The sequence below is a fragment of the Schistocerca gregaria genome, chromosome 4 (genome assembly GCF_023897955.1).
Source record: "Schistocerca gregaria isolate iqSchGreg1 chromosome 4, iqSchGreg1.2, whole genome shotgun sequence".
NCBI lineage: Eukaryota > Metazoa > Arthropoda > Insecta > Orthoptera > Acrididae > Schistocerca > Schistocerca gregaria.
In genome coordinates, this window is record NC_064923.1 from 445,924,307 (window position 1) to 445,949,505 (window position 25,199).

The following is a 25,199-nucleotide window of genomic DNA, read 5'->3' on the forward strand; positions in this document are numbered from 1 at the left end:
GCGAAGAAAAGCACGACCCCACTTCACAAAGTGAGGCCTTTTTTCGATTTCTTTGTGAAGAAAGCAGAATTGGTTTTCGTCCAGGTACGAATCTGACAATATATGAGGCAATGTGTCCCTTTCGTGGTAGAACAAGCTTCAGAGCATACACGAAAAACAAACCTAGTAAACATGGAATAAAATTGTATGCTCTCTGCGGTTCATCAACTGGTTGTATGCTAAACTGTGATGTATATACAGGTTCTGCAGGCAGTGTTGACAATAGCATCGAGGGCCTTGTAAAAAGGTTGTGTTCACAGTAGTTTGGCAAAGGACGTAGCATTTACATGGAGAGGTACTACACCAGAACATCTCTTTTGAACATGTTGTGGGAAAATAAAGCTCTCGGAGTGGAAACTGTAATGAAAAACAGGAAAGGTTTGCGACGAATATTCAAAACACTAAAACTAACAAAAAGAAGATAGTTTTTCAAAGGAAACACCATCTCTTGGCAGTGAAGTGGAAGTCAAAACGAGATGTTTTTTTGTCTTTCCACAAAGCACTAGTATTCAAGTGAGCGCCAAAGGTGGAATAGCATAAATTGTAAAGCTAGACGTTATTACTGATTACACTAAGAATAAAGCTGGGGTTGACAGAGCAGATCAGTTCTCCAGCTATCGTCCGTTTGCCCGAAAAACATTGAAGTGGTGGAAAAAGCTGTTTTTCCACTTGCTTATCGTGTCAACTGTCAACAGTTTTATTTTATATAAAGAGAAGACTAGAAAAAATGTATCTCTAGTAAACTTTATTCACAAAGTGGGGAAGAAACTGGCTGATAAGAGCGGAAATATTTTCCAGCAACAAGCCGCTTCATCCTCACAAATTGAGAGGACATTTCCATGGCACTTTCCAGAGAAGATCCCACCCACCTCAAACAAGGTGACTACTACTAGGTACTGCAAAGTATGTTCAGACAGGGGGAAGAAAGAGACGGGTAAGCGCATCAGGAAGGAAGTAGATGGTGGTACAAGGACTGTGGCGTTGGCCTTTGCGTGCCACAATGTTTCCAGGATTTTCACACAAAGGCTAACTACATCTGAACTATTAAATTACTCTAGTTTAGAGGTATCAGCAGTTAGACAGTCAAGTGATATATTGTTTTAAATTTAGATACAGTAATAATGGCATTACTCAAGAGAGAGATCATGTAAAAATTTTTTATTCACGACATTTTTGTGTTTTCTTTTTTAAATTTGTATTTTACATTGTAAGATAAACTCACATTCATGTAAAGCTCTTACTTTTTCCTTTTCACTGATGCAAGAACCATATTCCTATCATTTTCCTGTTCTTTGCAATCTAATTTTAAACATTCATTAAATATGCCAGTTCACAGCCAAGTGCCTGGTGTAAAGAGGGCAGTGTTGAAAGTGTTAAATCTTTTCTGTCTCCTTTCTTGCGTAGTAGAAAAATTACAGTATACGGTGTACATGACAACACACGCCATCTGAATTAATCTCAGTTGTCATGTATACTGTTGTGGTTAGCAGGAGAGCCAACCCGTATAACTAAAGGAGGCCGAAATGCACGCGTTTTAGCTCACGCAGGCTGGCGTGAGGTCTGGAACATGGCAAGGAAATTAGAATTGAGAAAAACGGACGTAGCTGGTGGAATACGTAACTTTAATCCATTACTGAAGAACGTCGCTCTTTATGGTACATGATTCACAATATCAATAGTACGGATACTGGCGCCTTGCTAGGTCGTAGCAAATAACGTAGCTGAAGGCTATGCTAACTATCGTCTCGGCAAATGAGAGCGTAGAAGTCAGTGAAACATCGCTAGCAAAGTCGGCTGTACAACTGGGGCGAGTGCTAGGAAGTCTCTCTAGACCTGCCGTGTGGCGGCGCTCGGTCTGCAATCACTGATAGTGGCGACACGTGGGTCAGACGTATACTAACGGACCGCGGCCGATTTAAAGGCTACCACCTAACAAGTGTGGTGTCTGGCGGTGACACCACATATACCATATGCTGATATGATATTCTACATATAAAAGATCATAAGAACCGTAACATTACTGTACCCATTGTACAAATTTGACGACCACCCTTATACATGTCATTTATTTTTGAAGTACTGGCATTTACCAAAGCAGAGTTTTGCAGTGTTCCATATGATAATGGTCACATGGCCAAAACTGTATAAGTAGGTTTTATATTAAAATAATTCTGCAGTGAAAGGTGACTATGATGCCACTTACTAACTTTTCTATGACTTTGAACTTCAGGTACTAAAAGGTAAAGATTTATGTTTGTATCTGTATTTAACTGAAAATATCTGCACAACGGTGCAAAATATCGACACTATGCACTACGTGTCTTCTCTGGAAATAAACTTGTCCCATTCACTCAGCTACCGAAAACAGTGACGTCCACTTTACCCTTGACCCTTAAGCTTGTATTCAACAATAATCTGTTCTGTCTTGATTTTGCTTCTCTGACAGTGTTACTTGTCGATAACAGTAATCCACAACTGTATGGATAGGTTAACCGAAGAAGAGTTGGTCGATATACCTTCTCCTGCACGAGATTACTCAGTGTAATGGAACAGCAAACAGTGTCGCTTTCACTACGATTAAATAAGACTCCCAAAACAGTATTTCATCATCAATAAAAATTTTCTCGGTTTTTCAATATGTCAATATGTAAAACTACCGACGTTTCGGTCACAATTACAGGTGACCTTCTTCAGGATGTTTTTGTTTAATAAAATAACCTGAAGAAGGTCACTTGCAATAGTGATCGAAACGTCGCTAGTTTTAGATGTGGTCACAAACCCAGAAAAAACTGATTGTGACAATGGCCGCGGACGCTTACGTGTAGTATTTCATTAGTCTCTTTCCCAATACCGCTTCTGGATCGCCATGCAAATAGTCCAACATCGTTTCTGGAAATGCAGTTCTAGCTGCCGGATTTTCTCTTTCACAACCGAATTTCGCTTCCATGTAAACACACGTACAACCTTTTCAAAAACGCGTTGCTGTTGTCACGTTACTTCTTGCTTTTAAATATGTTGCTCTAATGCGAACATAATGACCTTCTGCGCAGCGAAGGAGAAGTAGAAATATTAGGCTGAGCGTGAAGGTATTATATATTTAATTAAAGAGAAACAGCCATTGACCTGATTAAATCAGAAACCGGAACAGCAGGTTTCTAGAATTCATTCGTGTAAAACAACTGACAATCGGAAAAGCGATATTTTACTGGTCTAAAAGACTTAACACCGTGAACCGGTTTCCGAAAATCGGTTTTCGGCTTCCAGTAGTTGTGTTTCATGTAAAGGTGAACCATACTGAGTCGTACTTGCAGCGATGGCAAACACATCATAGTACTACTTTTGCATATGTATACAAGAAACTGGAGCCTTCCGTGTTATGGTGGTTGTGTATTACATCTTTTTCCACTGTTATGAAGGTATATTCACAGAAACAAAGGTAACTGGGTTAACAACCTGAATAAATTGTAATTACATTAGTACTCTTTAACCAACTATCGAAGACAGTGGGCCGTTTAAACCAAAATATTGAGCAGATATAGCCACCAAAATGTTGTTGGTATAGTCTGCGTTCATCTTGTATATGAAAATCGACGGGGAGAGAGTAAGAAAGAGAAGGGTGAAGACTGCAGGAAGACGTAACTGCTGCTTATTCGCAACGTAGAAAGGACATTCGTAATATATGGGTGACTCTGGAGCTCTGTATCTGACACTAGTTACTCTTCAGTTATTATACTCATTTGCTGTCGGTAGATTGTCTGTTTGATGATAGAAACGCAGCTGTCAGGAGATTTCCAGTCTTAGACGGAAATGAATTCGACCCCTGTTGCGTGTTCATTAGAAATTAAAGCGGTAGCTAAGGTTAATCGATACATCCGAAGAAACAGATCCTAAATAGTTTATCAGCGTTCCCAGAACACTGTGGTTCGCCCTGAGAGATTCTCCTTTTCGAGCGATGGCCACGTGACATGTTCCTCGAAGTAAATATCACGAACAGCGTTTGATTGACCTCTGCTAACAAGTAGGGATACAATATCGTCATGCAACCAACGACAGCCTCCTCTTTATAACCGTGCTTGATATTATTTTTTAATTTGTCGCAAACACGCACGTCCGTCAGTCGTCCAAAATGAGGAAGAGAAAAGCGACAGAGTTTCGTTAACCAGGGCAGTGTACAGTTTCATATCACTTTATTCTGTTTCTGTTCCACGTGAGTAGTCTTTAACTGTTGAGCATTGTGAGTGCGTTTTGTTGCTGCACTCTGGCAGGGAGGTGACTTTCTCTTACTCTTTATAGGAACATATGATGCGATGAACATTCGCAGAGAGTTAAATCTGACTTCTGAATCGGGACTGCGATATGAACCTCTGCTTCTGTGGACAGCGTGCTCCCAGCTCCGCTATGTACTGTAATTAGTCACAAAGTTGCTTAGCTTGGTGCTGGGCAAAAGGCGGAGCTTTCGCGCCACCTCGATCGGATCTTCAGATTAGCTGCGGTTAAACAGGGAGCCTTCGCTCACAATTTCAAACTGCTTCCTTCATGGTCAGGGTAGTGACGCCTCCTCGAATCCCACATACGAGGTGAGACATTTGTTTCACTTTTGATACTCCTTCATAGGCTAACGTTATTGACAATGTTTTCGCTTTGTCAAGGAGTCACAATGAGTTATTGTAACCTTATTAACCACAGAGATGGAGATATGAAATTCGCTTTTTCAAATGAAAATGGTTTCCAGAACAGAAATTCTAGACGAGTTCTACTCTTGTTTATGTATTCTCCGTAAGTAGGTTGGTTGATTTTGTGAAGGAGACCAGACAGCGTGGTCATCGGTCTCATTGGATTAGGGAAGGATCGGGAAGGAAGTCGGCCGTGCCCTTTCAGAGGAACCATCCAGGAATTTGCCTGGAGTGATTTAGGGAAATCACGGAAAACCTAAATCAGGATGGCCGGACGCGGGATTGAACCGTCGTCCTCCCGAATGCGAGTCCAGTATCTAACCACTGCGCCACCTCGCTCGGTATTCTCCGTAAGTCAGCGCATCGTTAGATAATATGTAGTTACGAAAAGTCATTGTAGATCTAAAAACATTTGTACATTAGTAATACTACGACTATAAATATTTCTCAAGCAGTGGAGTAGAAAGATTTGAAACGTCTCTGTGAAGTCGTTTCATAAGACGCTTGTCGAATTCAGCGCAAGTTATTCACTTTACTACCTGATTTTAGATCAGTTCATGAACTCTTGCAGAAAGGCTGAGAACTCAAATACGGCCTATTGAAAATTGATTTTATATGCGTGTTTTAAAGTGGGGTCTCGGTTTTGTTTTGTGGCAAACGCTGAGTTGGTCAACGTCTGCTGGGAGCAGACGATGTTGCTTCTCGTTCAAAGGAAAGCACAGGATGACCAACTTAGGTTTCCAGTACCTGAACAGAGAGGTTTACCCATCTTAGTCGAAGGCTGTGACGAAGGCTGTTTTTGTGTGTGAGGTTGGTGACGGAGGGCTACCCCTCTGGTAGCTTCCGCTGCACGGGGAGCTAGGTAATCTCGTGAGAGAAAGGGGCACACTTCGGTGAACCCTTAGTGAGTACGAATCGTAGCTCTTAAGGGGGGTTTCAGGTAATAGAAGCAGGTTTAGTTAGGACTTCGTTATGTTTAACTGTTGAAATACTTAAGAGCTTCAGCTTAACTGAAGCGTGTGAAGCGAGTATCATTTATAATGATTTTAATCTTATATTTTGTGGAAGTTGCTTTTGTCGTTGTGTGTCGTCTTTGTGCCACGTGTTTGGTAATCAATGACCCTTCTGGTCCGCCACGGCACTGCAATAGGCTTTATTTTAACAGATTGCTTGTTTAATGAGCTATAATTTCTGCAAGAATAACTGTTCTTCCGTGCGCTTTCTACAAAGCAGCACAACAGTTTGATTCGGAATGCACCACGTGCTCTAGTTCGGCCGTTTGCAAGCAGCAGACGCAGTTACTACACTCCTGGAAATTGAAATAAGAACACCGTGAATTCATTGTCCCAAGAAGGGGAAACTTTATTGACACATTCCTGGGGTCAGATACATCACATGATCACTCTGACAGAACCAGAGGTACATAGACACAGCCAACAGAGCATGCACAATGTCGGCACTAGTACAGTGTATATCCACCTTTCGCAGCAATGCAGGCTGCTATTCTCCTATGGAGACGATGCTGGATGTAGTCCTGTGGAACGGCTTGCCATACCATTTCCACCTGGCGCCTCAGCTGGACCAGCGTTCGTGCTGGACGTGCAGACCGCGTGAGACGACGCTTCACCCAGTCCCAAACATGCTCAATGGTGGACAGATCCGGAGATCTTGCTGGCCAGGGTAGTTGACTTATACCTTCTAGAGCACGTTGGGTGGCACGGGATACATGCGAACGTGCATTGTCCTGTTGGAACAGCAAGTTCCCTTGCCGGTCTAGGAATGGTAGAACGATGGGTTCGATGACGGTTTGGATGTACCGTGCACTATTCAGTGTCCCCTCGACGATCACCAGAGGTGTACGGCCAGTAAGAGAGCGCTCCCCACACCATGATGCCGGGTGTTGGCCCTGTGTGCCTCAGTCGTATGCAGTCCTGATTGTGGCGCTCACCTGCACGGCGCCAAACACGCATACGACCATCATTGGCACCAAGGCAGAAGCGACTCTCATCGCTGAAGACGACACGTCTCCATTCGTCCCTCCATTCACGCCTGTCGCGACACCACTGGAGGCGGGCTGCACGATGTTGGGGCGTGAGCGGAAGACGGCCTAACGGTGTGCGGGACCGTAGCCCAGCTTCATGGAGGCGGTTGCGAATGGTCCTCGCCGATAGCCCAGGAGCAACAGTGTCCCTAATTTGCTGGGAAGTGGCGGTGCGGTCCCCTACGGCACTGCGTAGGATCTTACGGTCTTGGCGTGCATCCGTGCGTCGCTTTGGTCCGGTCCCAGGTCGACGGGCACGTGCACCTTCCGCCGACTACTGGCGACAACATCGATGTACTGTGGAGACCTCATGCCCCACGTGTTGAGCAATTCGGCGGTACGTCCACCCGACCTCCCGCATGCCCACTATACGCCCTCGCTCCAAGTCCGTCAACTGCACATACGGTTCACGTCCACGCTGTCGCGGCATGCTACCAGTGTTAAAGACTGCGATGGAGCTCCGTATGCCACGGCAAACTGGCTGACACTGACGGCGGCGGTGCACAAATGCTGCGCAGCTAGCGCCATTCGACTGCCAACACCGCGGTTCCTGGTGTGTCCGCTGTACCCTGCGTGTGATCATTGCTTGTACAGCCCTCTCGCAGTGTCCGGACCAAGTATGGTGGGTCTGACACACCGGTGTCAATGTGTTCTTTTTTCCATTTCCGGGAGTATATGTTGAATAATTATCGCACAACCTCGTGCATTGGTTAAACCTCTGTCCAGAACAGTGCATGCGTAGAATCGTAATGCGAATCTCACTGAGATATTTTTATGGTATGAATGGAAAGGAGATGATAGTACCATTGTCTCCCACCCTCGTTTTCTGTGTTTCTTCTTGCTGTAGTTAAATTGTGCTCTGTTACATTCTCACCTAATCGTTACTTAAATATTTCTAGTCAGGCACCAGTTATGTGTAGTTAGGATGTGCAAACAAGTACTTAGATACTGATGTGTAGTTAGGATGTGCAAACAAATACTTAGATACAATAAATAAGTTCTGTGGCGTTGATCTTACCCACTTACTCCGATTTCCAATCCTGAATATAGAGTGCTATGTATCTGGCTACTTAAAGAAATAGTTGTAATTAAATTATTAAAGTAATCAAACTAATAGTTTTCCAGTTCCGTTTTTTTCTAAATGGTTAAGAAGGGCTTGGGCTGGTGGCGACCCTGAATTTCTGAATTTTTATCATTATTTGCGTGAGAGAAGCAGCTACAAATGCGAAATAACGTATACGGTTCGATGAGCAACGTCGTAAAGATAGTAATACGTTACAGATTTTGCTGCTTACATCTCAATACAGCCCATCTCCGTAGGTTTTTATTCTATTGTACTTCATTCAAATATTCGAAATTACAAAACACAATCGACTATCTTTCATCTCGACGATGCATTTTACTGTTTCTAGAAGCTTAGCATTCTTGGTGATGCATGTTAACCCGCCATAAGAACTTCACAAGAATCTAATGTGATACATATTTTAGTAGATCATTTCTCCCTAGGCCTACGAAATCCAGTCCCTATACCGTTGGTTCTCACACCCACCGCCCCCTCCCCTTCAAACATAAAAATATGCTCTCTGTTCTTTTTGAGACGTTTTAAATGTATTTAATTACAATTATCTTCAAAACTTGTCATGTACATACTTTCCTCGTCGTATTTCAAAGATTCTTCACATTTTGGTCCCTCGCCACAGCACACTGTTCATTCTCATTAATGTGACCCCCTGTCAACCGCTCTAATAACCACCTTTTGTAGGAAGGACCGCTGCTAGACCTAGAGGAAGAGAGTCAGCGAGATTCTGGAAGGTGCTGACAGTTATGTGGAGCCAGGCTGACACCAGTGGCATGGCAATGTGAGCCAGGTTTCTTAGTTGAGGACCCATGGCACGAACAGCTCGACCGAGGTTATCCCATAGATTCTCGATTGGGTTTAAAAGTGGGAAGTTTGGCGGACAGGGGAGCACGGTGAACTAACCCTAGTGCTCTTCAAACCACGCACGTACGCGCCGAACCGTGTGATATATTGCGTTGTCCTCCTGGTAGATATTGTGGTGTCACCGCCAGACACGACACATGCTAGGTGGTAGCCTTTAAATCGGCCGCGGTCCGTTATTATACGTCTGACCCGCGTGTCGCCACTATCAGTGGTTGCAGACCCAGCGCCGCCACACGGCAGGCCTAGTCTAGAGAGACTTTCTAGCACTCGCCCAGTTGTACAGCCGACATTGCTAGCGAGGGTTCACTGTTTACATACGCTCTCATTTGCCGAGACGGCAGTTTAGCATAGCCTTCAGCTACGTCATTTGCTACGACGTAGCAAGGCGCCATATTCAATTACTATAATTACTGACAATATTGTGAAACATGTACCGTCAAGAACGACGTTCATAATTAATGGATTCAAGTTAAGTATCAAACTAATTACGTCCGCTTCCTGAATTCTAATTCCTTGTCATGTTCCAGACCTCACGTCAGTATAGTTCTTCCCTCCTCACGCCAGACTGCGCGAGCTAAAACGCGTGCACTTCGGCCTCCTCTAGTAACACGGTGTTGGCTCTTCTGCCAACACAACAGATACCATCATGCTGAGGAGAAGAAATCTGGATATAGGGGTGGACACAGTCCCCAACGATAGATGTACATTTGTCTTGATTCACTGTGCCTTCTGGAACGACATGATTAGCCAGGGAATGCGATCCGGCCTTTAGCCTTCCGCTGATTGTTGGTGGGTGATTGCTTTCAGAGGTTTCACACCATGCAACACTATGCGACTTAACTGCTGTGGTCATCAGTCCCCTAGAACTTAGAACTAATTAAACCTAACTAACCTAAGGACATCACACGTCCATGACCGAGGTAGGATTCGAACGTGCGACCGTAGAAGTTCCAGACTGAAGCGCCTAGAACCGCACGGCCACACCGGCCGGCGCCATGCAGGCCAACGGCCATCTGTCCGATGTCGCATGAAACGTGATAGTCTGAAAATGCCACCTGTCACCACTCAGTGGACCTCCGGCTGCTGCGGGGCTTGAAAATCCCGGACTTCGTAACTTGTGAGCAGCAACCAGCTTGGGTGGATGAACCATGCACCTATTGCGGAGGTCCATACGCCGCAACGTTCGCTGAACAGTAGTGGAGGAGACACTGTTGGCAACTCTTGATTCAACTGGGCTGTCAGTTGGTCTGCAGTTGCACGTCTGTTCGCTCGTACACGCCTCTGCAGCAGCCGTTCACTCCTGCCATCACAGCTCGTGGTGCACCGCAGTTGCCTTGGCTCTGGTTTTGGATGGCGCCATTTTGCCATGCACAGTGTACTTTAATCACTGTGTTACGCGAAAAGTTTGCAAACTTAGCAGTTCGGCAAATGTTTACACGTCTGGCCCCAAAGCCGATGATCACACTCCTTTGGATGTGCGAGGTGCATTCAAGTTCTAAGACCTCCGATTTTTTTTCTAGGTAACTACTCACCCAAAATCGATGAAACTGCCGTTACTTCTCGACGTAATCGCCCTGCAGACGTATACATTTTTCACAACGCTGACGCTATGATTCCATGGCAGCGGCGAAGGCTTCTTTAGGAGTCTCTTTTGACCACTGGAAAATCGCTGAGGCAATAGCAGCACAGCTGGTGAATGTGCGGCCACGGAGAGTGTCTTTCATTGTTGGAAAAAGCCAGAAGTCACTAGGAGCCAGGTCAGGTGAGTAGCGAGCATGAGGAATCACTTCAAAGTTATTATCACGAAGAAACTGTTGCGTAACGTTAGCTCGATGTGCGGGTGCGTTGTCTTGGTGAAACAGCACACGCGCAGCCCTTCCCGGACGTTTTTGTTGCAGTGCAGGAAGGAATTTGTTCTTCAAAACATTTTCGTAGGATGCACCTGTTACTGTAGTGCCCTTTGGAACGCAATGGGTAAGGATTAAGCCCTCGCTGTCCCAGAACATGGACACCATCATTTTTTCAGCACTGGCGCTTACCCGAAATTTTTTTGGTGGCGATGAATCTGTGTGCTTCCATTGAGCTGACTGGCGCTTTCTTTCTGGATTGAAAAATGGCATCCACGTCTCATCCATTGTCACAACCGACGAAATGAAAGTCCCATTCATGCTGTCGTTGCGCGTCAACATTGCTTGGCAACATGCCACACGGGCAGCCATGTGGTCGTCCGTCAGCATTCGTGGCACCCACCTGGATGACATTTTTCGCATTTTCAGGTCGACATGCCGGATTGTGTGCACAGAACCCACAGAAATGCCAACTCTGGAGGCGATCTGTTCAACAGTAATTCGGCGATCCCCCAAAACAATTCTCTCCACTTTTTCGATCATGTCGTCAGACCGGCTTATGCGAGCCCGAGATTGTTTCGGTTTGTTGTCACACGATGTTCTGCCTTCATTACACTGTCGCACCCACGAACGCACTTTCGACACATCCATAACTCCATCACCACATGTCTCCTTCAACTGTCGATGAATCTGAATTGGTTTCACACCACGCAAATTCAGAAAACGAATGATTGCACGCTGTTCAAGTAAGGAAAACGTAGTCATTTTAAGTATTTAAAACAGTTCTCATTCTCGCCGCTGGCGGTAAAATTCCATCTGCCGAACGGTGCTGCCATCACTGAGACGTATTGACAATGAATGAGGCCTCATTTTAAAACATTGCGCATGTTTCTATCTCTTTCCAGTCCGGAGAAAAAAAATCGGAGGCCTTAGAACTTGAATGCACCTCGTAAGATAACTCGCTGCGTTTCCGCATTGCAACAACGACAGCATTGTTTTCCGCGTCTAGTACTCGCGACCTTTGCCAAAGGTCCCGAGTTCGAGTCTCGGTCCGGCACACAGTTTTAATCTGCCAGGAAGTTTCACATCAGCGCACACTCCGCTGCAGACTGAAAATCTCATTCTGTATATTATGATATATACACTCCTGGAAATGGAAAAAAGAACACATTGATACTGGTGTGTCAGACCCACCATACTTGCTCCAGACACTGCGAGAAGGCTGTACAAGCAATGATCACACGCACGGCACAGCGGACACACCAGGAACCGCGGTGTTGGCCGTCGAATGGCGCTAGCTGCGCAGCATTTGTGCACCGCCGCCGTCAGTGTCAGCCAGTTTGCCGTGGCATACGGAGATTCATCGCAGTCTTTAACAATGGTAGCATGCCGCGACAGCGTGGACGTGAACCGTATGTGCAGTTGACGGACTTTGAGCGAGGGCGTATAGTGGGCATGCGGGAGGCCGGGTGGACGTACCGCCGAATTGCTCAACATGTGGGGCGTGAGGTCTCCACAGTACATCGATGTTGTCGCCAGTGGTCGGCGGAAGGTGCACGTGCCCGTCGACCTGGGACCGGACCAAAGCGACGCACGGATGCACGCCAAGACCGTAGGATCCTACGCAGTGCCGTAGGGGACCGCACCGCCACTTCCCAGCAAATTAGGGACACTGTTGCTCCTGGGGTATCGGAGAGGACCATTCGCAACCGTCTCCATGAAGCTGGGCTACGGTCCCGCACACCGTTAGGCCGTCTTCCGCTCACGCCCCAACATCGTGCAGCCCGCCTCCAGTGGTGTCGTGACAGGCGTGAATGGAGGGACGAATGGAGACGTGTCGTCTTCAGCGATGAGAGTCGCTTCTGCCTTGGTGCCAATGATGGTCGTATGCGTGTTTGGCGCCGTGCAGGTGAGCGCCACAATCAGGACTGCATACGACCGAGGCACACAGGGCCAACACCCGGCATCATGGTGTGGGAGCGATCTCCTACACTGGCCGTACACCTCTGGTGATCGTCGAGGGGACACTGAATAGTGCACGGTACATCCAAACCGTCATCGAACCCATCGTTCTACCATTCCTAGACCGGCAAGGGAACTTGCTGTTCCAACAGGACAATGCACGTCCGCATGTATCCCGTGCCACCCAACGTGCTCTAGAAGGTGTAAGTCAACTATCCTGGCCAGCAAGATCTCCGGATCTGTCCCCCATTGAGCATGTTTGGGACTGGATGAAGCGTCGTCTCACGCGGTCTGCACGTCCAGCACGAACGCTGGTCCAACTGAGGCGCCAGGTGGAAATGGCATGGCAAGCCGTTCCACAGGACTACATCCAGCATCTCTACGATCGTCTCCATGGGAGAATAGCAGCCTGCATTGCTGCGAAAGGTGGATATACACTCTACTAGTACCGACATTGTGCATGCTCTGTTGCCTGTGTCTATGTGCCTGTGGTTCTGTCAGTGTGATCATGTGATGTATCTGACCCCAGGAATGTGTCAATAAAGTTTCCCCTTCCTGGGACAATGAATTCACGGTGTTATTATTTCAATTTCCAGGAGTGTATTTAGGGGATACTAATTAATTAAATTGATTACATAATTACTTGTAGCTACAAAGAGATCTCACCGAAATCAGATGCTCGCAGGGGTTGGCCTTACAGTGTAAGATCTTTGATGAATATTACCGCAATACTATGAACAATAGATAGCATTATAAATAACTAGTATTTTTTTACGTAGATCATACTCTTCATAAAATTAGCTACTAATTAATATTTTCCAGTTATATATTAGAGTTTAGAAATTTCCTTTCTCAAGGAAATTATGCACCCTGTGCCTCAAAGAGAAAATTTCGGACATCATTGCTAACATGCATTCGTCAAATTAGGGTTGTATAATTTTGTAACGTGTTAATGAGTTTTGCGGGAGGATTACTGAATTTTCGAAATATTTTTATTCTAAGACTAAACACTGGAAATAGAAATGAGCGTTTGGCATCATTGGCCGTGAGGGCCCTTACGGGGCATGTCCGGCCGCCTGTGGGCAGATCTTATTACATTAGACGCCACATTAGGTGACCTGCGCGTCGGATGGAGATGAAATGATGATGAAGACAACACAACACGCAGTCCCTGGGCGGAGGAAATCCCAGACCCTGCCGGGAATCGAACACGGGCCCGTACGACGACAATCCTTCACGCTGAGCCCTCAGCTATCGGGGCAGTGTGAGGGGGTCATTCAGCTTTGTCATAATGTGTTCTTTACTTGCTACTTAAATTTTGTGGTAATTTTTGTTTGTTTATATATCTGCCAACAACTTGTTATACTTTAGCATGATTTATAGTATTAAATTGTCTTTTCTATCTTTTAATCATTAAATAAAATTTCCAAAGTTTGGTACACTATCTCAGCGCGAGAACCCTAGTTAACCTTCGTACCGTACGAGAAATCGTATCTTTTGAAGCCTGTTACTAAACATTGAGCAAACATAGAACACCATTGCATGTAACAGAAAAAAATGTATTATTTAAAATATTTCATTTAATCAAATTGCGTCACGCTTCTGATTAGCACAGACTTTCTTTTCTTTTTTTCAAAATGGAGAAAGCTAGGTGAATGCTCAGTTTCCGTCCTTCTGCCTTTGTTAAATTCGTGTTTGGAGCTTCGCTTCTTCCTTGCTAAAAATACTGCCTGACGAAAAAAGTGAAGTAACCAGGAAGTGAAGAGGAAACAATATGTATCGTCACTGCTGGAGCGGGTATGTGATGTTATTTGAGTGATTCCAAAATCGAAGGGTGCCATAAAGCGAGTGAAGCCTTTCGTAAGGCAAGCTGATCCACGACCCGTTGTAACTAGCCTCTGATATCCTGGATACTGGCACTGAGATGGAGTGGACGTCCGAGATTGTCCACAACAAGATGTAGCAGGGATAGATGTGGTGATCACGATGGCTACAGGAATACTTCAATATTGTGCAGACATTTCATAAGGACACGTGCAGTACATGGACGAGTACTGTCCTGTTAAAATGTGGCGCCACTGTAGTGTCACATGAGAGCTAACACATGAGGACTCAGTATGTCGGTGACTTACCATTATGACTTCAGAATTTCCAGAATCAATAGCCGCTGTAAATGAAGATGTACCCAGGGGATCCTCACCCATGTCGCTCAGTTGACAAAATGGTAGATATCGAAATAGACGACAGAGGGATAGAGAAACAATTAAAATCGCTCAATAGACGAAAGGCCGCTGGTCCTGATGGGATACCAGTTCGATTTTACACAGAGTACGCAAAGGAACTTGCCCCCCTTCTTGCAGCGAAGTACCGTAGGTCTCTAGAAGAGCGAAGCGTTCCAAAGCATTGTAAAACGGCACAGATCATCCCCGTTTTCAAGAAGGGACGTCGAACAGATGTGCAGAACTATAGACCTATATCTCTAACGTCGATCAGTTGTAGAGTTTTGGAACACGTATTATGTAGGAGTATAATGTCTTTTCTGGAGACTAGAAATCTACTCTGTAGGAATCAGCATGGGTTTCGAAAAAGACGGTCATGTGAAACTTAGCTCGCGCTATTCGTCCACGAGACTCAGAGGGCCTTAGACACGGGTTGACAGGTAGATGCCGTGTTTCTTGACTTCCGAAAGGCGTTCGATACAGTTCCCCACAGTCGTTTAATGAACAAAGTAAGAGCATACGGACTGTCAGGTCAATTGTGTGATTGGATTGAGGATATCCTAGATAACAGAACGCAGCATGTCATTATCAATGGAGAGAAGTCTTCCGAAGTAAGATTGATTTCAGGTGTGCCGCAGGGGAGTGTCATAGGACCGTTGCTATTCACAATATACATAAATGACCTGGTGGATGACATCGGAAGTTCACTGAGGCTTTTTGCAGATGATGCTGTGGTGTATCGAGAGGTTGCAACAATGGAAAATTGTACTGAAATGCAGGAGGATCTGCAGAGAATTGACGCATTGTGCACGGAATGGCAATTGAATCTCAATGTAGACAAGTGTAATGTGATGCGAATACATAGAAAGATAGGTCCCTTATCATTTAGCTACAAAATAGCAGGTCAGCAACTGGAAGCAGTTAATTCCATAAATTATCTGGGAGTACGCATTAGGAGTGATTTAAAATGGAATGATCATATAAAGATGATCGTCGGTAAAGCAGATGCCACACTGAGATTCATTAGAAGAATCCTAAGGAAATGCAATCCGAAAATGCAAAGGAAGTAGGTTACAGTACGTTTGTTCGCCCACTGCTTGAATACTGCTCAGCAGTGTGGGATCCGTACCAGATAGGGTTGATAGAAGAGATAGAGAAGATCCAACGGAGAGCAGCGCGCTTCGTTACGGGATCATTTAGTAATCGTGAGAGCGTTACGGAGATGATAGATAAACTCCAGTGGAAGACTCTGCAGGAGAGACGCTCAGTAGCTCGGTACGGGCTTTTGTTAAAGTTTCGAGAACATACCTTCACCGAAGAGTCAAGCAGTATATTGCTCCCTCCTACGTATATCTCGCGAAGAGACCATAAGGATAAAATCAGAGAGCCCACACAGAAACATACCGACAATCCTTCTTTCCACGAACAATACGAGACTATAATAGAAGGGAGAACCGATAGAGGTACTCAGGGTACCCTCCGCCACACACCGTCAGGTGGCTTACGGAGTATGAATGTAAATGTAGATGTAGATGACGCTAGGATTAAAATCGCTGTACCTCTCCAAAACATTGGGAGGATGGGACATCTCCACAGATCACCAACGGTGATCATCAGGTACATTGCAGAGCCTCGATGCATAGCTGAGCGCAATGTGACCCCATTCAGCCGAAGATTGTGCTTCCTGATCACAGCACTACTCCAGAGGGAGCCGCCTATTTTAACGGCAGCCTACACATGGGACTGTAATTTGCCTAGTCTGGTTACTGCTAGTCTGTGACCAATGATGCGGGACAACGAAGAACGTAGCAGGGAGCCCATTACTTGTTCTCTGACAGCAGGTGCAAATGTGAAGGGTTACATGTGCTTGGGGCGCAGTATGATCGTGCGCCTATGTGGTGGCCAGACGTGGTCGACTAGAACCTTCATGACATGTAGGCTTGCCCTCTCGTTCCCATGCCGTCCAATATTGGGCTTTTGTCACATCCGAATTCCCCACAACTCTGGATGTTGCACGATCCGACCAACTGGCTAAAAGGGACACCCACAATCAGGCCTTTTCCATACACAGTCGGGGGCTGATAACGCTGTCTCATATGAGTACGCAACTTCTCCGTCTTCTTTACAGATATCGCTCAACATATGACGCATTTTTGCCCCTCATATACCATACCAGGCCTTGTAACAGCATTAAACAGGATCAACACTCATGCACTTTGGTGGCCGTTTGACTTGTCCCGGAAAATTGTAACTTCAATCAACATTACACACATTGGTGTGTACGTGTACAAAGTTACACTGACATGCGACCATGTCTTCTGGGTGCCGTAGTTCTTGTCAGCCAGTGCAGAAACTAACATTTTTGTTGCAAAGTGAAACGTCGGCCATTTCATCTGAATTACTAATCTTGAAATCTCGTCCAGTAACAGTGACAGGGTCCAAGGAGTAGCTTGCGAGCTAGCGTATCCAAGTGTCAACCTCACCTGCACATGGTGCGCCCTGCTCTTCACTTGACGAGGCTATCGCGAGCGAATGACTCCCAGGATTATCCTACTGCCATGCCAATAGCTCCTCAGGTAGGCAGATGAGCTGCTAGTTGTCCTTGGGGCGGGAATCTTCCTCTAAATGCGGATGAACATCGTGTGGTCAGCAACGCAGAAATCCCCCCGACCCCCCCCCCCCCCCCTCTACAGCAGACCAGGCGTTATTACAGTAAGTCCAGTCTAGTTTGGAATGGTGAATGAAGGCTACAGTGACCAGATCCTTCAGTTGTCTTGCATCATCGTAACATTGCAAATAGTTCCTAGTTCATCAAGGTGTATTTATTGAAGTGCAACAACACTCTCACTCTAAAAGAAGTCAGTGCAAAGCACTCTTCCAACAAAATACCTACTGTCTTCCAAAACACCTGCGGCGATGAAGAAGTTGCCACAGGAGCAGGACTGTTATCTCTGCAAGGCTCCAATGATAGTTTGACACTTAGGTGGTATGTGTGTGATCGGCCGTATTATCTGGGGTTGTGAGTGTAGAGAAATTCGGTTGCTTCATCTACGACTGAGGAGTCCATTGTAAGAAGAATGACTAATGTCCTGCGAAAGAAGAGCAGCTATCGTCGGCAGTGCGTTAATAGTAACACTCCAGGAAAAGCGTATTGCTGATGGTCAGTTGAATGGAGCAGGATATAATAGTTTATTCTGGAAGGGGAAAGATACTAACGAGCTTAAAATACACTGAGCAGGCTCTGCTATTAACATCAAGCTTCTCAGGGACATGTCAGAGCTTACAGCTGGGCATAATAAACGAGCGCCTTATGACATTAAAGACATTGATAATGATCAGTGTGTATGCCCTGCGTCCGGATTCTGATGATGACATGAAAGAAACGTTCTATTCGGATCTGGATGACATGCTGTCAAATGTCAACCGCGAAGGCAAAATAATCCTGGTGATTTTAACGCTAGATTGGGTAAGTACCAGAACGTATGGAGTAGTGTGACTGTCAGTGAAAACTCCAGTGGTTTTAGACTTCTCTTAAAATTTGCTGAACATAAACTAAAAATTACCAACGTCATCTTTCGTCAATAGGACCGGCTCAAAATGTCAATGCACCCTACATCGAATCACTTACGTTTCACTAATTATGTGATAATTAGAATTATACTAATACCGGTAGCTAAGCTCGGGCGTTGATATAGATCAATGGGGACAGGTGAAAATTTGTGCCCCGACCAGGACTCGAACCCGTGATCTCCCGCTTACATGGCAGACGCCCTATCCATCTGAGCAACCAAGGGCACAGAGGATAGAGGGACTGCAGGGACTATCTCGCTCACGCCTCCCGTGAGACCCACATTCTCGCCTTGTATGTCCACACACTACATTAGTAGTGTCCCACCCCAGCACACTCATTACTCGTGGAAGACATGCTTACAAAGTGTCATAAGAGTTCGGGGAATACGTGTGCATCCGCACAGAAGAAGAAGGTTATGGCCAGTATTGTCAGAACTATATACTTATATGGATATGGTGTCTGTTCTTTAGGACATGTCCAAAACTACAGACACCATTGATGACCTGCAGCCGTCTAGAACGAAATTAGAATTATATTAATACCGTCAGCTGTGCACGGGCTTTGATATAGATCAACGGGGACAGGTGAAAATGTGTGCCCTGACCGGGACTCGAATCCGGGGTCTCCTGCTTATATGGCAGTCGCTCTATCCATCTGAGCCACCGAGGGCACAGATGAAAATGCCACTGCAGGGGCTATCTCGCGCACGCCTCCCGTGAGACTCACATTCTCACCTTGTATGTCCGAAAGAACAGACAAGCGACGCACATCTGACACTGAGAAATTCACCAAGCCACAATACGCCTCATAGTACAGGAAACAGCTTCGTCAGACACCGTCTAAGGAATGTCATCGTGATGTAACACAACACCGAAAGAACTGTATGCCTTAAAAGAAACAGATCAGGAACTGGTTTGATGAAAATGGTGAAGAAATTGAAGTACTGATCTCAGAGAGGAGATAAACCTTGCATGCACGGCGAAAGGATATGAACTCCATCACCAAGAAAGAAATACAACGAAGTACCCATGAGCTGAATACTGAGTGATGGGTAACAAGAACTAAAGACTTACAATATCTCGCAGACGAAGATACGTGACAGTTATTCCAAGCCATAAAAGCAGTTTATGGTCCAACCACATTTGGCAGACACCTACTTTGGTCCAGTGACAAACATGCACTTCTAAAATATCAATGCTCTGTCACGAATAGATGGAATGAACGTTCTGAAATCATTCTGAATCAGGTTACTGATGAACAGACGTAGGACATAATACAACATGGACTTAAAAAGAAAAATCGTGGCACCCGACCAATATTAGATGAAGTCAGTCAAGTAAAACAACACATAGCTACTGGTCCTGATGATAGAGCAGCGGAAGTTCACCAAGAAGGTGGTCAGGAACTCATAAGCAACACAAATGAACTGATCTGAATTGATTTTTAAAGTGTGGAACGCTGAAGTAATGCCTCCTGATCTCAAAAATTTTCTGAGGCTTCACATATATAAGAACAGAGATGGTAAAGACTGTAGGAACAACCGCGGAATATCGTTGGTGTCTTGTTTCTCACAGTTCATGCTATACCCTTAGTGGAGAAACTACTATCAGAGAGCCAGTATGGCTTCAGGCCTTCTGGAGCAGGAGTTCGCCAACTTTTCCTCTAACACTTTGAAAATCCTGGTACTTTGATGAAAAACATTTTTGTTTTGAAAGTTACTAAAATTTTTAAAACATGAGAAAACGTGTCTTGTTCAATGATTACTTCAGTTTTAAATCATAACCATTATAATAACACAGAAATCATAATAACATTTAATAAATACAATTAATATCGTCAAAATGTAGAAAAAAGTCATTTTATTAATAGTTTTTCGGGGGTTCACATATTTGCTTCCCATGGAACACCAGTGTCCCGCGGAACATAGTTTGTGAAATCCTGTTCTGGAGGAACCAAAGATATGACGTTCACAGCTCATCAGTTCCAGGAGAAACGCAAAGTACAAAGTAGACATCTTTACAGTGCCCTTATTGATCTCGCTAAGGCATTTCACTCCGCAAACCGTAAAGCTTTACGTCAAGATTTTAGCTGTGTGTGGTTTACGGCAGACATTTATAGCTCCACACAAATATGACAGCAACTGTCATTGGTAACGACTATGTTGCTGAGCGATTCCATATCCATACCAGTGTTACGCAAGTATGTGTGATTGCCACTACGCTATTTCCCTTGTACGTATATCGCCGCTGTCATGCAGTGAGTTAAAGATGATCTTCGTTTAGGAATACAGTTAACTTGCAAAATGGATCAGAAGATATTCAATCCGAGCCGTCTAAAAGCACGACACCAATATTTTCTGTAGAATTACTTCAGTTACAGTGCGCTTGTAACAATTTGACCATAAGTGCCAATAACGCGTTAGCGTAAGATATGGGCTTCGTTACGACTAATATGATGTGTTATTATTTCTGTTGATTATACTGCTGAGGTTTATTGACCGATAAGCACAACTATTTTGAATCAGTTTTCTCCGACTACTGAATCATTCGAATGTATAAACTTTGAACATACCATTTATTAACATTAAATAACTTTCTAATAGAAACACGTTTCACACTACATTATTTTGCGCTACTGTGTGCGGTTAAATTAAAAACGAGAACCGCCTTGCTACATGCGACCCGTGACTCACCGTAGTGCAACACCAACTTGCTAATCCGCTCTTTGTTGACAGCACTACTGTTGCGCATTGTTGTCGTCAGCGATATTATATTCTACATGTAAGGATACTGTCCCCTTAGATGCAGACGATAAAAAACGTGTAGCGAAGACCGAAGAAGAACCAGTGTTAATCCTGAATGCCTTCTTCGCAGCAGAAAAAGAGATTGGTCTCCAACTGAATAACAGCAAAACATAGGTCCTTCATCAATCAGCACCTCGGAAAGGACAAACAAATTTCATTGTCACCATCGACAGTGTGGTCTTCGAGTAGGTAACATCTTCCTTATCTGGGCCACACACTCTCATCAAGTGCAAATATTGATTCCGAAAATCAGTACAGATTTAACCAGAGGATCCTTTACTACACTAAGGTGATGAACATTTAACAGGCACGATGTCAATGCTGCAACAATGATCCTAGTATCCACTTCAACTGTAACTCCCATCCTGCTTTTTGCGTCTGAAATTTTTCACCTGTTACAGACGATACCTTAAAAATCTGTAATAATTTCAGCGGCAACGCCGGAGGAGCGTTTTGCGTATAAAATAGCAAGATAGACGCACAGATGTCACCATCATTAAATAAGCACATGCAACAGGTACAGGAATGATGGGTTTGAGGTTCCAGGTGCGACGGAAAGGTCTCGTAGTGCGCATGCCTAACAATCGCATTCCCAAAAAAGTGTTTGATTCTGAGTTAACAGCGAACAAATGATGTGTGTGAGGTCACCGGAAATGATTTAACGATATAATGAAACCCAACATCAAAATGTGTCACACTAATGTTAACGCCAGGAGACCTCAACCGTCAACCGCTCGCCTTACAGCAATCGCTCTTTATTTAGCTTGAATTTAACGCGAATATCTCGCCCAGAGCGAAGCCCCAAGGTACTAGGGAAAATGTGACTCCTGTATATAAGAAGGGTAACATAATGGATCCGCAAAATTCCAGACCTATATCCTTAACATCGGTTCGCAGCAGATTTCCTGAACATACTCTGAGTTGGAATCTGCTAAGTATCCTTGAGGCGGATAAGCTTCTGTCCACGTTCCAGCACAGCTTTTGGAAGCATCGCTCGTGCGAAACTCAGCTTCCCTTTTTCTCACATGATATACTGCAAACTATTGATGAAGTGCAAAATGGCTAAGCAGGGATGGCTAGAGGACAAATGTAAGGATGTAGAGGCATATCTCACTAGCGGTACAGGGAAATTAAAGAGACCTTTCGAGAAAAGAGAAGCACTGAACATCAAGAGCTCAGATGAAAACCCAGTTCTAAGCAAAGAAGGGAAAATAGAAACGTGGAAGGAGTATATGGAGGGTCTATACAAGGGCGATGTACTTGAGGACAATATTATGAAAATGGAAGAGGATGTAGACGAAGATGAAATGGGAGATATGATACTGCGTGAAGAATTTGACAGAGAACTGAAAGACCTAAGTAGAAACAAGGTCATGGGAGTAGACAACATTCCATTATAACTACTGACAGCCTTTACAGAGCCAACTCTGACAAAACTTTACCATCTGGTGAACAAGATGTTTGAGACAGGAGAAATCCCTTAAACTTCAAGAAGAACATAATAATTCCAAAGAAGGCAGGTATTGACAGATGTGAAAATTACCACACTATCAGATTAATAAATCACGGCTGCAAAATAATGAAGCGAATTCTTTACAGATGAATGGAAAAACTGGTAAAAGCCGACCTCGGATAAGATCAGTTTGGAATCCATAGAAATATTGGAACACTTGACGCAACACTAACCCTACTACTTATCTTAGATTAAGGAATGGCAAACCTACGTCTCTAGCATTTGTAGACTTAGAGAAAACTTTTGACAATTCTGACGGGAATACTTTCTTTCAAATTTTGAAGGTGGCATGGATAAAATACTGGGAGCGAAAAGCTATTTACAATTTGTACAGAAACCAGATGGTGTTTATAGGAGTCGTGGGGCATGAAGGGGAAGCTGTGGTTGGAAAGGGAGTGAGACAGGGTTGAAGCCTATCCACGATATTATTAAATCTGTATATTGAGCAAGCAGTAAAGGAAACAAAAAAAATTCGTAGTAGGTATTAAAATCCATGAAGAAGAAATAAAAACTTTGAGTGAGGTTCGCCGATGATAGGTAACTCTGTCAGAGACAGCAAAGAAGAGCAGTTGAACGGAATGGGCAGTGTCTTGAAAGGAGGATATAAGATGAACATCAACAAAAGCATTACGAGGATAATGGAATGTGGTCGAATTAAGTCGAGTGATGCTGAGGCAATTAGATTAGGAAATGAGACACTTAAAGTGGTAAAGGAGTTTTGCTATTTGGGGAGCAAAATAACTGATGATGGTCGACGTAGACAGGATATAAAATGTAGACTGGCAATGGCAAGGAAAGCGCTTCTGAAGAAGAGAAATTTGTTAACGTCTAGTGTAGATTTAAGAGTCAGGAAGTTGTTTCTGAAAGTATTTGTATGGCGTGTAGTCATGTGTGGAGGTGAAACATCGACGATAAGTAGTTTGGACAAGAAGAGAATAGAAGCTTTCGAAATGTGGTGATACAGAAGAATGCTGAAGATTAGATGGGTAGATCACATAAATAATGAGGAGATATTGAATAGAGTTGGGGAGAAGAGAAATTTGTGGCACAACTTGACTAGAAGAAGGGATCAGATGGTAGGACATATTCTGAGGCATCAAGGGATCACCAATTTAGTATTGGAAGGCAGCGTGGAGAGCTGCATCAAAACAGTCTCTGGACTGAAGACCACAACAACAACACCATAGATGAAGAAGAATAGGCAGATTCTATATTTCTAGATTTCCGAAAGCTATCTGACACAGTGTCCCAGTGCAGACTGCTAACGAAGGTACAAAAAAAAAAAAAAAAAAAAAGGTTCATATGGCTCTGAGAACTAAGAGACTTAACATCTGAGGTCATCAGTCCCATAGAATGTAGAACTACTTAAACCTAACTAACCTAAGGACATCACATGCATCCATGCCCCAGGCAGGGTTCGAACCTGCGACCGTAGCGGTCACGCGGTTCCAGACTGAAGCGCCTAGAACCGAATATTTCTTAAGTAATACAACCCATTACGTTTTCCTTGACGCCGAGTGTCCATCAGAGGTGTCGTCACGAGTGTTTCAGGGAATTTCGATAGGACCGCTATTATTTTCTACACTCCTGGAAATTGAAATAAGAACACCGTGAATTCATTGTCCCAGGAAGGGGAAACTTTATTGACACATTCCTGGGGTCAGATACATCACATGATCACACTGACAGAACCACAGGCACATAGACACAGGCAACAGAGCATGCACAATGTCGGCACTAGTACAGTGTATATCCACCTTTCGCAGCAATGCAGGCTGCTATTCACCCATGGAGACGATCGTAGAGGTGCTGGATGTAGTCCTGTGGAACGGCTTGCCATGCCATTTCCACCTGGCGCCTCAGTTGGACCAGCGTTCGTGCTGGACGTGCAGACCGCGTGAGACGAGGCTTCATCCAGTCCCAAACATGCTCAATGGGGGACAGATCCGGAGATCTTGCTGGCCAGGGTAGTTGACTTACACCTTCTAGAGCACGTTGGGTGGCACGGGATACATGCGGACGTGCATTGTCCTGTTGGAACAGCAAATTCCCTTGCCGGTCTAGGAATGGCAGAACGATGGGTTCGATGACGGTTTGGATGTACCTTGCACTATTCACTGTCCCCTCGACGATCACCAGACGTGTACGGCCAGTGTAGGAGATGGCTCCCCACACCATGATGCCGGGTGTTGGCCCTGTGTGCCTCGGTAGTATGCAGTCCTGATTGTGGCGCTCACCTGCACGGCGCCAAACACGCATACGACCATCATTGGCACCAAGGCAGAAGCGACTCTCATCGCTGAAGACGACACGTCTCCATTCGTCCCTCCATTCACGCCTGTCGCGACACCACTGGAGGCGGGCTGCACGATGTTGGGGCGTGAGCGGAAAATGGCCTAACGGTGTGTGGGACCGTAGCCCAGCTTCATGGAGACGGTTGCGAATGGTCCTCGCCGATACCCCAGGAGCAACAGTGTCCCTAATTTGCTGGGAAGTGGCGGTGCGGTCCCCTACGGCACTGCGTAGGATCCTACGGTCTTGGCGTGCATCCGTGCGTCGCTGCGGTCCGGTCCCAGGTCGACGGGCATG